The sequence below is a fragment of the Tamandua tetradactyla genome, chromosome 14 (assembly GCF_023851605.1).
Source record: "Tamandua tetradactyla isolate mTamTet1 chromosome 14, mTamTet1.pri, whole genome shotgun sequence".
NCBI lineage: Eukaryota > Metazoa > Chordata > Mammalia > Pilosa > Myrmecophagidae > Tamandua > Tamandua tetradactyla.
This window is the reverse complement of record NC_135340.1, coordinates 79,311,136-79,325,924: the sequence shown is the minus strand read 5'-3', so window position 1 is coordinate 79,325,924 and position 14,789 is coordinate 79,311,136. Positions and strand designations below refer to the sequence as shown.

The window sequence follows — 14,789 nt, the reverse complement described above, 5'->3', positions numbered from 1 at the left end:
TTGTAGGTGGTATATAGTAGATTTTTGGGAGGATGAGCAGATGTCCCCCTTCTGTTCCCAATAACGCTTGTTGGATTAGTAGCAAAATTGAGGCAAACCTTTTGTTATTTCAGGCCACTGAGATCTGGGGGTCATTTGTTACTGAGGCATAACTAGCTTTCTCTGACTAATACATCACAATAGGCCATGTATCATCTAAGTTAGGAGGAAGCTAGCTTCCAGCTTCTCTGGAAGTCTGGTTATAAAGAAAGGAGAACAGACCAGATATCAAGGTAGACGAAAGCACCATTAGGTAAAAGAGACTGGGAGAAAATGACTGAATTTCAGTTCCAGGGGACCTTATAATAACACTGTTTAGTTTCTGGGGTTTCTTGACAGAATCCATGTTCCTTGGAAATAAAAGTTCTGCCCGCGTCATTGTGGTGTGGGAGCCCTACACAACATCCATGGCCCAGGGCTTCTCTGTGAATGCCAAGAACATGCTCAGAATTTTCAGGAGGTTTCTCCAATAGGCTTGATATTCCTAAATTCTCAAGAAATGTTGAATGACTGCTTATTGACTATCAGCTACACAAGTAAATAGGAGACGCAGTAACCTGGAAGGTAGGATAACAAAACTAGGCTCAATTTAAAATATGAAGTCTATGTGTTATTTTCTGAAGATTGAATATAAATAATAGGACAAATATCCCATAAATATTTATTGAACACCTTCTGTATACAGGTGTTTAACTAGGGTTTTTGGTATGAAGGAAATGGATAAGAGACATGGATCTTTTCCACTAGGAAAAGTGTCTACTATAATGCCAAGTGAAACCCTCTCTCTGCGGGTCCCTTAACGTGTATTTTCCAACAGTGTTTCCATTGTCCCAAATGCTGCCGGACTCTATAGCTGTGAGAATCACATATTACAGGTATTCTAGGAGAGTTTTAATATCGGATATGCTTTCACTCCCCCTTCCCCCCGTAAGATCACCATACTTGTTATACTGCATTTCCCATGAGTCTAACTAATGTAACACCTTTGACAAGAGCCCTCGCTGGGTTATGTACACCAGGGTTTGTTTGTTTGAAAAAAAAAAAACCCAAAACCTCATTACCTGATAGTCACACCTTGTTTAACAGCAACCTCTGTTCCCCCAGAGTCAACAATGCTGACTCAAGCAATTAAGGGAACTTGAAGAATCTAAATTAAACCAAAAGACAATTGTTTCTTCCACAGGGTTTTGGAATGCAAAGTGTTACGCTCATGGCTCATTGTCCCACAGAACAAGAGTCAGCAAGCTCTCCTCCCATACAAGAGGGCTTTCTTTTTCCAAAGATTTTGCCATGCTGCCATGAGGAACCAGGAAGAATTGCTCTGCTTCCAGGGAGGGTTAGGAATCCCGCAAGTTTTGTGGTAGAATTTAGCTGTCTCAAGAATGGCACCATTCCTTTATCTATGTAAAGTTTGAAAAGCACTTTTGAGTTCATTTTCTCACAACCTCCTATGAAGCAGGAGAATGAGTGCTTCTATTTCTACTCTAGACATTAGAAAACCAAGGGCAGAGACTAGTTCAAGATCACCCAACTGGGAGGTGACAGTGCAAGGACAGGAACCCAGATGTCTGGAGGGGGCATGGGTAGTTCAGTGGTAGAATTCTTGCCTGCCATGTGGGGGAGACTTGGGTTCATTTCTGGCCCATGCACTCCAGAAAACACACAAACAAAAACAAAAACAAAACACCAGGGCGGGCCATGGTGGCTCAGTGGGCAAGAATGCTTGCCTGCCATGCCAGAGGACCCGGGTTCGATTACCGGTGCCTGCCCATGTTAAAAACAACAACAACAACAAAAAACACCACAACCAAAAAACAAACAAACAAACAAACAAAAAACCACATTCGACAAATGGTGCTATGATAATGGCAACAGTACTCTTTTCATAAACCACTCTCCACCATGTTTTTATATTCACATTTGATTTCATATTTAAGAGCAGTATGTTATCAGGTGAAGATGAAGAGGAGGGGGGCCAGCAGAGATCTTTTCTATGTATTGAACATAGGTAAAACGTGATTCTAATGAGGTTGAGACTGAAGGGGGTCTCATCCCACAAGTGAGAGCTCAGTACTGCAGCCTGGGATTCTAAATTTACCCATACACCCTTGGCTGATTGCAACCTTTTCCCACTCTTGTGTTTACAGCAAAAGATGGAGCAATAAAGACGTCTTCATGAATATGAACAGGCAAGTGTATTAATTCTTTCCAGTATCCCCAAGGGCAAGTTTGGGTTAGTCATTGGAACTATATACCTGCTTCTCTGAAAACCCCAGGCTGGCAAAGGAATGAGCCACCAGATCAATCTTGGCAATATGTTTGGGTAAAAATGAAGACATAATACATGGTCATCAAGTGCCTCGCCAAGCCTCGAACTGTGGAGAAATGAAAAGTATCCTCAGCCTTTGCAGTCCAGAGACCTGAGCCAGCCTTAGGGACCACATCTAAACTTTAGAATGGTTTTAATCACTACTTTCCGGCAAACTCTGCATTCTTTTCATATTGAATGCCACCTGTTCATTTCTATATTTTTATACTTGGTTCTCAAGTTTCCACTGATGTCCTTAACAGGAGCGTATGTGAGTGTGACCTTTGCAGCCTCCTGAGTGGCCAGTAGAACCCCACTCTTACTTTGCAGACAGTGAAACCTGATGCACAAGTGTCGGTGGGTGTGGACAACCCAGATGCTTCCTGCTCTAGCTGACATCCAACCCCTAGGAGGGCCACCATTTCCATCAATTCAAAACTGGGGTGTCTAACAGTTTGCTCCTGTGCCTCATACCCGCTGCCAGTGGCTTAATTTTCAGTAGAGATGACTTGGTTTGGTGACCTATGGATTTTGATCCGAGGTTACTGACAATAGGCAGTAGGATTCCTTTCGTTTTTGTAAAGTCCTTTTCTTGGCTGATCAGGAAAACCCTTCTCCACAGGCACTTTTTACTGAACTCCCTTCAAGAAAACCTGCCATCTTTGGATTTAAAAGAAATTGCTAGGCCTCAGTAGAAATGCTTCTTCAGATGAGTTTTCTTCAAAGTACCTTATCCCCATCAGTGACTTCAATGGAGTAGGGCACCCTGACTCAGACCCTTCTTAGTGCTTGAGGCTGAGGAAACTCTGTTCTTTCTCTAAGGTCCTGCCACTGGAGAAGGGAGCGTGGGGCAGACGGCAAAGTTCCAGAAGAGGTTGGGTATTTTTAGCATGGCCTTCTTCACCCCCGGCACCTGCTGTGATCTGTAACCCAAGGGGCTACTTAAATGCCAGCAAGATGACTGAGGTCAAGGCAGCCTGAGCTAATGTCCTAAAATACCCCCCAGAGGAAGCTTTCCTTATGGGAGCCATTTCATTTCTAGCTCATCTCATCTCATCCTAACTGTGGGGCCATAACAGATTCTGGCTGAGAGGTGTGACATCACCCTGGGGGAACATTTGAGAAAACTGCTGGGTTCGTCTAGGGGATGCCAACCCGCTCTACTTGTGGTGCTTTTCCCTTTGACTCCCTATTTTAATCTTTTTCTCTACTGCTCATGCCAGATGCAGGCAATGAGAGCATGTCTACATATATTCCCCTGAAGCAAGATCCTCTTTTGAGATCCATGAAAATATGTGAAGAAGAGAGACATAGTGTTTTTAATCAGATAATGGTAATGGACATGCAAACTTCTTTCTTTCTTTTTTTTTTAAACATTTTTTTAAGCAAATTTCTTTCTAATGTAACTCATGAAACTCATTATCCCTTAAGATGGTACAAGCTGGAAATAGACATATGTTCTCAAGAAGCCTAGATCCGTTTGTGGAGGACAGATACATCCTGGGTCATAATGGATTATAAGAATGTTTTAAGATATCTCTAATCCTGGAGTTTGACATCAGCCCGTACCATCCGCAGCATTCCTCAGTGCCCCTGTCAGACGTGCAGCTCTGGGCGGATAGATTCTAGGGATGACCGAGTGTGGAAACTCTCATGTGCCTCTGATGAGTTTTCCAGCCACTCTAAAGTCTACCAAAGACAAGGAAGTGAACCGGAACTTAAATATTGAAATGGGTTTTTTCCCTTTAAAGTGGTCAGTTTTTATTTAGTTGATTAAAAAATGCAAGCGCTGAGTCATACATATGGTGACACAATTTAGTAAAAAATGATTTGTAATATATACCAAACCTATGAGTTTGTATCATACCTGTGAGTCTGTCTGCCTATCTATCTACCGTTCATGCATAAAAGTTCTGCATCTGTCTTGTAACTGAGTTCATTTCCTCTGCAAAGGTGGGAAGTGACTGGAATTGGAGACGGTGATCAAAAGGGAGTGTAGCCATATCTTGAAAGTTTAATTTTTTTTAAGGTTTAATTTTTGTAAGTAGAATAAGCTTATGAATTATATAGAGTGTTAACAATTTCTAATTTTCCCTTTATTATTTTTTAAAAATACTTTCCTGAGTGTGTTATAGAAAATTCGGGAGAGCTTATACCTGCCTGTGTTTCTTTGAGGAAAGAAAATCCACTTTGGTATATACATTAGTCAAAGCAGCACAGCAATTAAAAATTAATTTAAAAATAAAGTGGTTGATCTCCTTCAGGGCACCCAACTGTTTTTGAGGACATTTCTGAACTTAAAGGCACAACTCTGAGCATTAGAAATTTACAGATGAGTAGCCTGGCAAAATCTGGCCATGGGATCCTTTATTCCACAAATCACTGCTTGTGGCAAACTCAAGTTCCAAACTACCCTCTGGAACTGCTATTAGTGCTGGTTTACAAGCCACCCAGTAAAATTAGTTTTATTACTTTACCATCTTGTGTTTAGACCAAAAGCAACATGCCCCCAGCTTGATCACTCATCAAATTCGCCACACCTGGTCCCTAATGACTTTCGGATGTTTTCAGGTCTCCTACCTACCTCCAAAGGATAAAGATTTGTCCCACCAGTCAAAGCCAAAAGAATGTGCTAAGGGAGTAGAAGCTCCAAATGTGGAGGTCCAAGACACTTTTGGAAAAAAATACAAATTAAAGAGCATATAGCAAGAGGTTGCCAGTAGTATTTTGGATGATGGTATTATGAGTAATTTCAACGTTTTCAGATGTGTTTTCCAAAGTCTCTAAAATGAGAATGCTTTAACTTTTATAGGAAAAAAAATCAATAAATGTTGTATAAAAACTCCTGTAAGCATCAGCAGCAATGCTTTATATATAAATATGAGACCTCCCAAAGGGACAGTTTTGGAAGGGACTGTGCTTATATTCTGAATTATCCGTTTTTAATTTTTAATAATTTAAAAATAATATTAAATATATTTTATAAAATAGTATTAAATATGTTTTAATAATATTAAAATAAGATTAATTTTTAATAATTATGCAGACAAATGATCTGAATTTGTCATATTCTGGCATGTTTCCTATTTCGCAATCACAGGCTATTTTGTGCTTGTCTTAATGCTTCACCTAGCACACTCCGTGAACCCTGCCCTCTCCCCACCAGCACCCAACTTAGGGATTTGTACTGAATAATAATACAAGTAATAATAGCAGCAGACTCCCCCTTGATGCATGCTGTGTGCCAGGCACCATTCAAAAAGATTTGAATCTTTATAAAGATTTACAAAGATTTAAAAGATTACAAAGACTAAGTCTTATAAATCTCATCACGACCAATAAGGCAGGTAATTTTATCCCCATTTGACAGACAAAGAAACTGAGAGGTTAAGGAACTTGTCAAAGGTCATCCACTTTATACTGGGGCAGGTTCGGATTTGGACCCAATTTAGAGAGTCCATGTTCTTAGCTACGTAACTGTATCATCTCTCATCAATACCTGATGGTCTTGCCAGAGTGAAACAGAAACCCTGAGAAACAGCGTCCCAGTCACTGGGCACACCTGAGCCAGGCCATGGAGGGCAGATTCGTGCCTTCTGTCCAACTGAGCAGGAGAGCAGCCCGCTTAGAGGTCAGCACAAGGATGTAGATGGCATTGTTTGGGGTTAAAAAAAAAAATGCACTTTTTGGAACCACCCAAGCCAGAATTTGAATTGGAATGAAGGTCTTTAATTGCTCCCAGCCTCAGTTTCTCCTACTGTAAACTAGAGATGAAGATACCTGCCTCATAAAATTTTAAGAAAGATTAAGTGTGATAATGGACCTACCGTGTCTCCTGCTTCCCTTCCAGTATTCACATATGGAAAAATGATCAAGTGGATTATCTATTTATCCTTTGAAACAAACAAGCTCAGTTGTCTTGCTATCTAATATGTCTTCAGTACAAGTCATTGATGAATGAAACAGGACATTTCCAGTCTTATGTTTCACACAGGAGAGTCAAGGGCACAGATCCTGTGTTTGTAATTTTTTTTAAGGAATATTTTTATTTATAAATCTATACATACAAACACTCCATACACGGTGTACAATCAGTGCTCACAATATCATCACATAGTTGTGTGATCATCACCATGACCATTTTTTTAGAACATTTGCATCACTCCAGAAAGAGAAATGAAAAGAAAAACTCATACGCACCATGCCCCTTACCACTTTCTCTCATTGACCATTAGTATTTCCATCTACTCAATTTATTTTAACTTTTGTTCCCTCTATTATTCGTTTATTTTTTATCCATATGTTTTACTCATCTATCCATTCCCTAGATAAAAGGAGCATCAGACACAAAGTTTTCACAATCACACAGTCACATTGTAAAATATATCGCTATACAGTTATCTTCAAGAATCAAGTCTACTGGAGCACAGCTTGACAGTTTCAATTACTTCCCTCCAGCCACTCTAATACACCATAAACTAAAAAGGGATAGCTATATAACGTATAAGAATAACCTCCAGGATAACTTCTTGACTCTGTTTGGAATTTCTCAGCCATTGACACTTTATTTTGTCTCATTTCTCTCTTCCCCCTCTAGGCCAAGAAGGCTCTCTCAATCCCATGATGCTGGGTCCCAGCCCATCCCAGGATTTTTGTCCCACATTGCCAGGGAGATTTATACCCCTGGGAATCATGTCCCATGTAGGTGGGAAGGGCAGTGAGTTCACTTGTCTTGTCAACTTAGAGAGAGTGGCCACATCTGTGCAACAAAACATTTCCTCTGAGAGTGACTCTTAGGCCTAACTTTAAGTAGGCTTAGTCTATCCTTTTCAGGAATAAGTTTCATAGGGATGGACCCCAAGATCGAGGGCTCAGCCTATTGATTTGGTTGTCCTCACTGCTTGCGAGAATATCAGAAATTCTTCAAATGGGGAAGTTGATTATTTCTTCCTTTCTCCCCACTCCCCCAAGGGGACTGTGCAAATACTTCTTTTATTCACTGCTAAATTACTCTGGGATATATCGGGGCATCATATTAACCTGGACAAACCAACAAAGTCTCACGCCTCATTCAAGATTTCATGTACATATGGTATTCAACTAAACTGACCGTACAAATTAAATTAGGAAATGTACTACCCAAAATATGAATTTTGCACCAAATAAACATCTCTTCCTTTGGTCTTAAACAGAAGTTGAAGTTTTGAAGTATGGGTGATATCATCCTTTACCCTGTATTCTGATTTACCTTAGTCCTATCCAGATCAGCTTCACTCATATCCCTACTCAAAGTCAGATCCCTTTTTCAACTTTTTAAACAGTTTTTGTATGGTACTGCTGACTTACATAGCTTCAGAGCTCTAATTCTGAGACTCAGGTGTCACATAAATACCCAAAGGTTCTGGGAACGACCAGGTTATATACAAACCAGCTCAGTATCTCAGAATTTAAAAATAACAGTTTCAACTCCTGAATATATGTGACTGCTATAAGAGTCACATATATTAACCTGATAGCCTGATAACCCATGTTTGTGACTTCAGCTCACTGACTTTTTATGTTATAGTCCATATGAATAAGGCATGATATTTGCCTTTTTGTTTCTGATATTTCATTCAACCTATAGTCCTTAAAGTTCATTCACCTAGTTGCCTGCCTCTTAACTTCATTCCTTCTTGTGGCCACTTAATAGTCTGTTCTATATATTCACCATAGTTCCCCCTTCCGTTCCTCAGTCGTTGTACCCTTAGGCCGTGCTCTAGTTTACTAGCTGCCAGAATGCAACACACCAGAGACTGGTTGGCTTTTAATAAAAGGGGATTTATTTTTTTAGTTCTTCAGAGGAAAGGCAGCTAACTTTCAACTGAGGTTCTTTATTACATGGGAAGGCCCAGGGTGATCTCTGCTGGCCTTCTCTCCAGGCCTCTGGGTTCCAACAACTTTCCCTGGGGTGATTCCTTTCTGTATCTCTAAAGGCCTGGGCTGAGCTGCAAGTGCTGAGATGAGGTATGCTGAGCTGCTTGGGCTGTGCTACACTGTGCTCTGTCATTTAAGCACCAGCCAATTAAGTCAAACATCATTCATTGCAGCGGGCACGCCTCCTAGCCGACTGCAGATGTAATCAGCAACAGATGAGGTTCACGTACATTGGCTCATGTCCACAGCAACAGAACTAGGTGCCTTCACCTGGCCAAGTTTACAACTGAATCTAACTACCACAGGCCGCCTCCATCCATTGTGGATTGTGAACACTGCCGCCATAGACACCAGTGTGAAAATGTCCATTCCTGTCCCCATACTCAGTTCCTTCAGGTATATACTGAGCAAAAGGGTTTCAGGATCATATGGCAACCCCACCTGTGAGACCACCACACTGCCCTCCAAGGGGCTGCACCTCTCAGCTTCCCTGCCAACAGTGAATACGTAGATCTCTTTCTCCACATTTTCTCTAGCACTTGTTTCTCTCTGTTCATTTTTGAACAGTTTTATTCTCACATCATACAAACCAACCTAAGTTTATAGACATGCCTTCACTACCTACTCTATCTGAAGGCATTTCCTTTTCTTCCACAAAGAATCAATGCCCCTTCCCCATGCCCCCTGCCTCTTACTTTTAGCCTAATGCCATTGTTACATTCATTGGAAGGGTATTTCAATGATACTGTTAACTATAGACCCTAGGTTATATTGATTTTCCCCCATACTATCTATTTTTAACACTCTGCCTCATTGGCATTCATTTGTTCTTCCTCATGCCAAAACGTTTTTTTTTATTATTATTATTTGTACATTTAATCACCATCATTGACCACTCTAGCATTCCTAAATTACACCATTTCAGTGTTTATCCTCTATCTTTCCTTCTGGTTCATATGTGTCCCCAGCCCTTCTCCCTCTATCATACTCACATTCAGCTTCATTCAGTACTTATACTATTGTGCTACATTCAGGTAGTATTGTGCTATCCATTTCTGAATTTTTACAATCAGTCCTGTTGTACCATCTGTATTTCTTCAGCACCAATTGCCCAATTTCTACCCTATTTCATCTCCTGAAAACCTGTGTTTTTAATTTCAATTCTCCAAGTTCACTCATTAATGTTAGTTCATATCAGTGAGACCATATGGTATTTGGCCTTTTGCTCCTGGCTAATTTTACTCAGCATAATGTCCTCAAGGTTCATCCATGTTGTTACATGCTTCATGATTTTATTCTGTCTTACAGCTGCATAATATTCCATCATATGTATATACTGCAGCTTGTTTAGCCACTCGTCTGTTGATGGACATTTGGGCTGTTTCCATCTCTTGCAATCATAAATAATGCTGCTATAAACGTTGGTGTGCAAATGTCCATTTGTGTCCTTGCCCTCATGTCCTGTGAATATATACCTAGCAGTGGGATTGCTGGATCGTATGGCAATTCTATACTTAGCTTCCTGAGAAACTGCCAAACTGCCTTCCAGAACGGTTGTACCATTTTACATTCCCACCAACAGTGGATAAGTGTGCCTCTTTCTAACATCCTTTCCAGTACTTGTTGTTTTCTGTTTTATTGATAATGGCCATTCTGGTGGGTATGAGATGATATCTCATTGTGGTTTTGATTTGCATTTCCCTAATAGCCGGTGAAGTTGAGCATCTTTTCATGTGCCTTTTAGCCATTTACACTTCCTCTTCTGAGAAGTGTCTGTTCATGTCTTTTGCCCATTTTCAAATTGAGTTGTTATCTTTTTGTTGTTGAGTTGAAGAATCTCTTTATATATTCTGGACAGTAAACCCCTATCTGATATGTGGTTTCCAAATATTGTCTCCCATTGCACAAACTACCTTTTTACTTTCTTAACAAAGGTCTTTGAGGCACAAAAGTGTTTAATTTTGAGGAGTTCCTATTTATCTACTTTTTTCACCAGTCTTTGTGCTTTGGGTGTAAGGTCTAGGAAACCACCTCCTGTTACAAGTTTTGTAAGTTATTTCCCTATATATTCTTCTAAATGTTTATGGCCTTAGCGCTAATGTTTAGGTCTTTGATCCATTTTGAGTTAATTTTTGTATAGGATGTGAGATATGGATCCTCATTCATTCTTTTGCATATGTATATCCAGTTCTTCAAGCAGCATTTATTGAAAAGGCTGCTCTGTCCCAGGTAAGTTGGCTTGATTGCCTTATCAAAGATCAATTGTCCGTAGATGAGAGGAACACTCTGTTAGGTTCCGTTGGTCAGTTTATCTATCTTTATGCCAGTACCATGCTGTTTTGACCACTGTAGCTCTGTAATATGAAAAGTATAGGTTTTTGAATTAGACCAACCTGTTTTTTGCTATTTGACCTTTGCCAAGTCACTAAACCTCTCTGAGCCTGTTTTTGTCTCCCCAAAAATGGGAATAATAGTGGTACCCCATTAATGGGTTTTTGTGACTATTTAGTCATTCAATGAGTATAAACCATGGTGTTGGACATGTAGTAAGTGATCAATAAATATTGCTTTGATAATTATTACAAATTTATCACAAGGTCCAAGGCATGTGTGCACACACGTGTGTTTGTGTGTGTGTAAGATATTAGTCCAAAGACTTTATAATCACACCATTTAGGGATGACTTCTTGGCAATCAGCTCTTCTCTCCCTCTACTTCCCTTCCCCAACTTTTCTCAGAACACAAGTGTCTTTCTATGACTTGACCCCTGATTCCTATCCTTTTCCAAGCCACTTTGGTTTTTGTTTTAACTAGATATCAGTTGTATGAAAATACTAGGGAAGTGGGGCTTTGAAATCCTGTCCAGGACTGTATCAGCAGGACGCAGTGGGGGGTGAGTCAAGGCCAGGTCCTGTTTGTTGTATTTTCAAACTTTATCTTTGTATGACATGTATATTGAGATCTGCATATAACACACACACACACACACACACACACACACAGCTCACTGAATTTTCACAAATTCAACACGCCATGTAACCAGCACCCGGATCAGGAATCAGAACATTCCCAGCACCCACAAGTCCCTTGCACCCCATTCCACAGACTCTCCCCTAAGGGTAACCATTATCCTCATTTCTAATACCATAGATTAGTTCTCCCTGTGTGTGTGTGTGTGTGTGTGTGTTTAACTCTATAGAAATCTGGCTCCTGTTTTTGAGCAGCTCAGGAACTATTTGTTTCTTTCCCGAATCTAAACTATGATTAGGTTTCTGCCTGTCGTGGTTATTAATTCAAGTGTTCAACAAACTTCTATTCAGTAGCAGCTATATGCAAGGCACTGCGCTAATGAACTAGAGCGGGAAGGCAAAGGAAGTTCAATGTCCCTTACATGGGGCCTCCTCTATGAGTTGTGTCTCCCTGGAGTGAGGTACAAGGTTCCCACACTCTCTTCTCTTCTCTGGTTTCCAGTCTGCCTTCTATGCCATTTGCTTCCCGGGTCAGGATCCCAGCAGTTACTGACTAGCATATCTGATTTCTAATTCCAGAATTTCAGGAGACAGAATTTGATTGGCCTGGCCCAGTATATCTGATTTCTAATTCCAGAATTTCAGGAGACAGAATTTGATTGGCCTGGCCCAGTCTACTCTTGGTTATGTTAATTGTGGCTGGAGGATTTAGGGTCACATAATGCCAAAAAGCTGGGAGACCCACCCCTGCAAGGGAGCTCTGCCGAGGTCAGGGGAGAGACGTGGTGTGGAGGTTGGCCCCAAAGGCGTTGGTAGAACAGGCCCCTTCCAGCTCTGATAATCTACGATTTCTATTTCTTCTCAAACGTATATTCTTGATCCAACATCTAAACTGACTTATTATTAACACTCGGCAACAAATTTGAACTGAAACAGTTAGATAACGTGGATCACGGAGGATTGGGGCTGATGCTCCCCCCACTGCCATGTGAGGGGTATCTCTGGCTGAGACACAAAAGCCTACCACTCAGGAAGGCAGCACGTTGCTCTAGCTCTGAGGATCAGCTGAGGTTTTATAGACCCACGTGCTCTGCAGCCTCTCCCTCTGAGGGAGGGGGGTGCTCCATCCCAGCACAGACCTGGCCCCTGAAAACTAATTTCCTGGATGCAGGGACCACCAGCTGTTTATGATGGTGATGATTATTGCAGAGCATTAGAATTCCTGCCCAAGTTCCCAAAGTCACCTACCTGAAGGAGTATTTGCAACAGGTTTTGCATCCTGCACAAAACCGTGGTCCAAGGGAACAGTACACTGCTGGGTCCATGGCCCAAGCTCTGCTTCAGACCTGTGCTGAGAAGCAGGACTTGGACTCAGTTTGCTTTATGCACATGATCTTGTTTAATTCTCAGGGGAAGTCTAAGAGGGAGACACTGTTACTGCTGCCCATTTTCTTATGGGTGTGTAAATGGAGACAGAAAAAGGTTAAGGAAAGCACATTTATCATTTATAAAATGCTGTCCTCTTTATCATCTAATTTCATCCTTGTGAATCCTCACTTTATAGAGGCGCTTACTGTGACTTAATTTCCCACTTTTTTTGCAGCTCATAAGTAGCATAGCTAGGACATAGACTCAGATCTTTGGCTTCAATCTGGTAAAGCAAATCTGCAAAGAAGAATAATCTGTAATAAGAAGGAGATATGGATGAATGCCTTTAGATCACTCAGGTGATATTCTGTGGTGTGTCAGAGAAAGGTGAGCTCATATACAGATGGAGAAAATATGGGAAGATTTGAAGGAGCAGGTGATATTGACACCTCGTTCTTATAGGCTGGGTAGGAATTGGACAAGCATAATTTGGGGGAAGGACACTCTAGGAGGAGGGACTGATAGGAGAAAAAGCCTTGGGGTAGGGTATATATTTGGGAAATAGTGGGGAGTCATTTGATGTATTGGGGAGATTGATGGGACAGAGAGGGAAATGATACTGGAAAACCAGGATGCCTCTCAAGTGGGCTTCGGTAATTGTGTCCTTGAGATGGGGCTGATGGGACGGTGGATCGACGATTCACAGGTGGAAATCTGTGACCTTAAAATCACTTGAGTCAGTTTCCTCAGCTTCACTGGGTGTGTGTGGTTGGGGACAGGGTGGGGGTAGGGTTGGAGCACCATGTTATTTACACGTGCTAGGGTGATCCAGCAACTTTCTAAAAGAAGGAACAATAAAACTTTTATAGGACATGGCAGAGTCAGATCGTGTGTGTGTGTGTGTGTGTGTGTGTGTGTGTTTGTGTGTATTGCAAAAACTATAGGGCAGGGAGGGCAGAGAGCAAGCCAGCCAGGGGGCACCCACCATGCATGGCCTGCTGTGGCCCTACCCACTGGTTACCCACCTCCAGAGGCATGGCCTAAGGGAGGACAGCACCCTTTCTCTGAGTCTGTTTCTTCATCTACAAAGTGGGAGATCATAATACCTGCCTCCCACGATGGCTGCAAGAATCAAATGGGATGTGTCAATGTATCTTGTTTCATTAACTTCAATGCCACATTATACTTTAATTAAACTTAAACCTTCTCGTGGGTACATATCTTCCAACTAGAAAATAAAAGCTCTTAGGAGCAGGGGCCCTGTCACCTACTTCTTTTAACCTGACAATACTTAACAGACATAAAGGAAATTGTTTCAACAAACAAAAAGGACAGGCTTTTAGTGAGATGTATTTGCCTGTGGATGAGCCAATCCCTGGCTGAATCTTTTTGGAAGACTTCCCCTAGTTCCTGACATTGTAATGACCCAGATCTCAGTGAACTGAAAGCAGCAAGGTGGATTTCAGGAACCTCCTTTGATACTCATGTAATAAACGTGCCATAAATACCTGTTGGTGCCTGGCCACATGAGTCCTGGGCTTGTGTGAGTCCTATTCCATTAGACCTTCTGCCCTGAAGAAGTAGCTTATTTTGAATGAGGAACCTGAATGTATTTAGGGGATGATAAATTAATGAATGAACTTAACAAAAAAAAAACGGTGGACTTGTTTTTTTGCTGCTATAGGTTCATCAGCAGAAGAATGGAGAATCAATTCCCCCTTGAGCCTCACTAGAGAGGACAGCCAGCCTTCTTGAATTCTGCACACTGTGCCCTGGAGGGTTTGAGATGGAGGGGCTGGAAATGAACATTTTTGTGTGTGTGACTCCAGTAGCAAGAGGACAAACAGCTGGGCTTTTTTGGAAGGTCCAAGTCCACCTACAGGGAAGGTTTGATCGTCTCCGAGGAGAAGGAGTTAGGGGGTCTGGGGCTTGCAGGGGGAGAGGAAGGGAGAGCTTCATTCCTGAGGGTAGGATCTGGGATGGAGTCCTGGGTGCTTTGGGACCTCGACTCAAGCATCACATCTTGGCAGAACTTGGCATAATGACCATGGATGTGAGCATGGAGCATCTACCTTTGAAAACAGACCCCACAAGCTTGGACCAGGGACCCTGACAGTGCCCATTGTGGACCACAGCCAAAGGCCTTGCCCTCATTTTATAAAAGGTTGTGGAAGCCCTGGGGTTCTGGA

The 14,789-nt window shown here is 41.6% G+C and overlaps 1 long non-coding RNA gene across 1 annotated transcript; it reads left to right on the top strand.

Moving 5' to 3' along the window:
- The first annotated feature begins 193 nt into the window (after window positions 1-193).
- On the top strand, window positions 194-14,418 carry LOC143655200 (uncharacterized). The gene is made up of 3 exons (XR_013162105.1): window positions 194-272; window positions 2,187-2,228; window positions 14,285-14,418. It is a non-coding gene; the product is annotated as an uncharacterized LOC143655200 (long non-coding RNA).
- The last annotated feature ends 371 nt before the right edge of the window (window positions 14,419-14,789 follow it).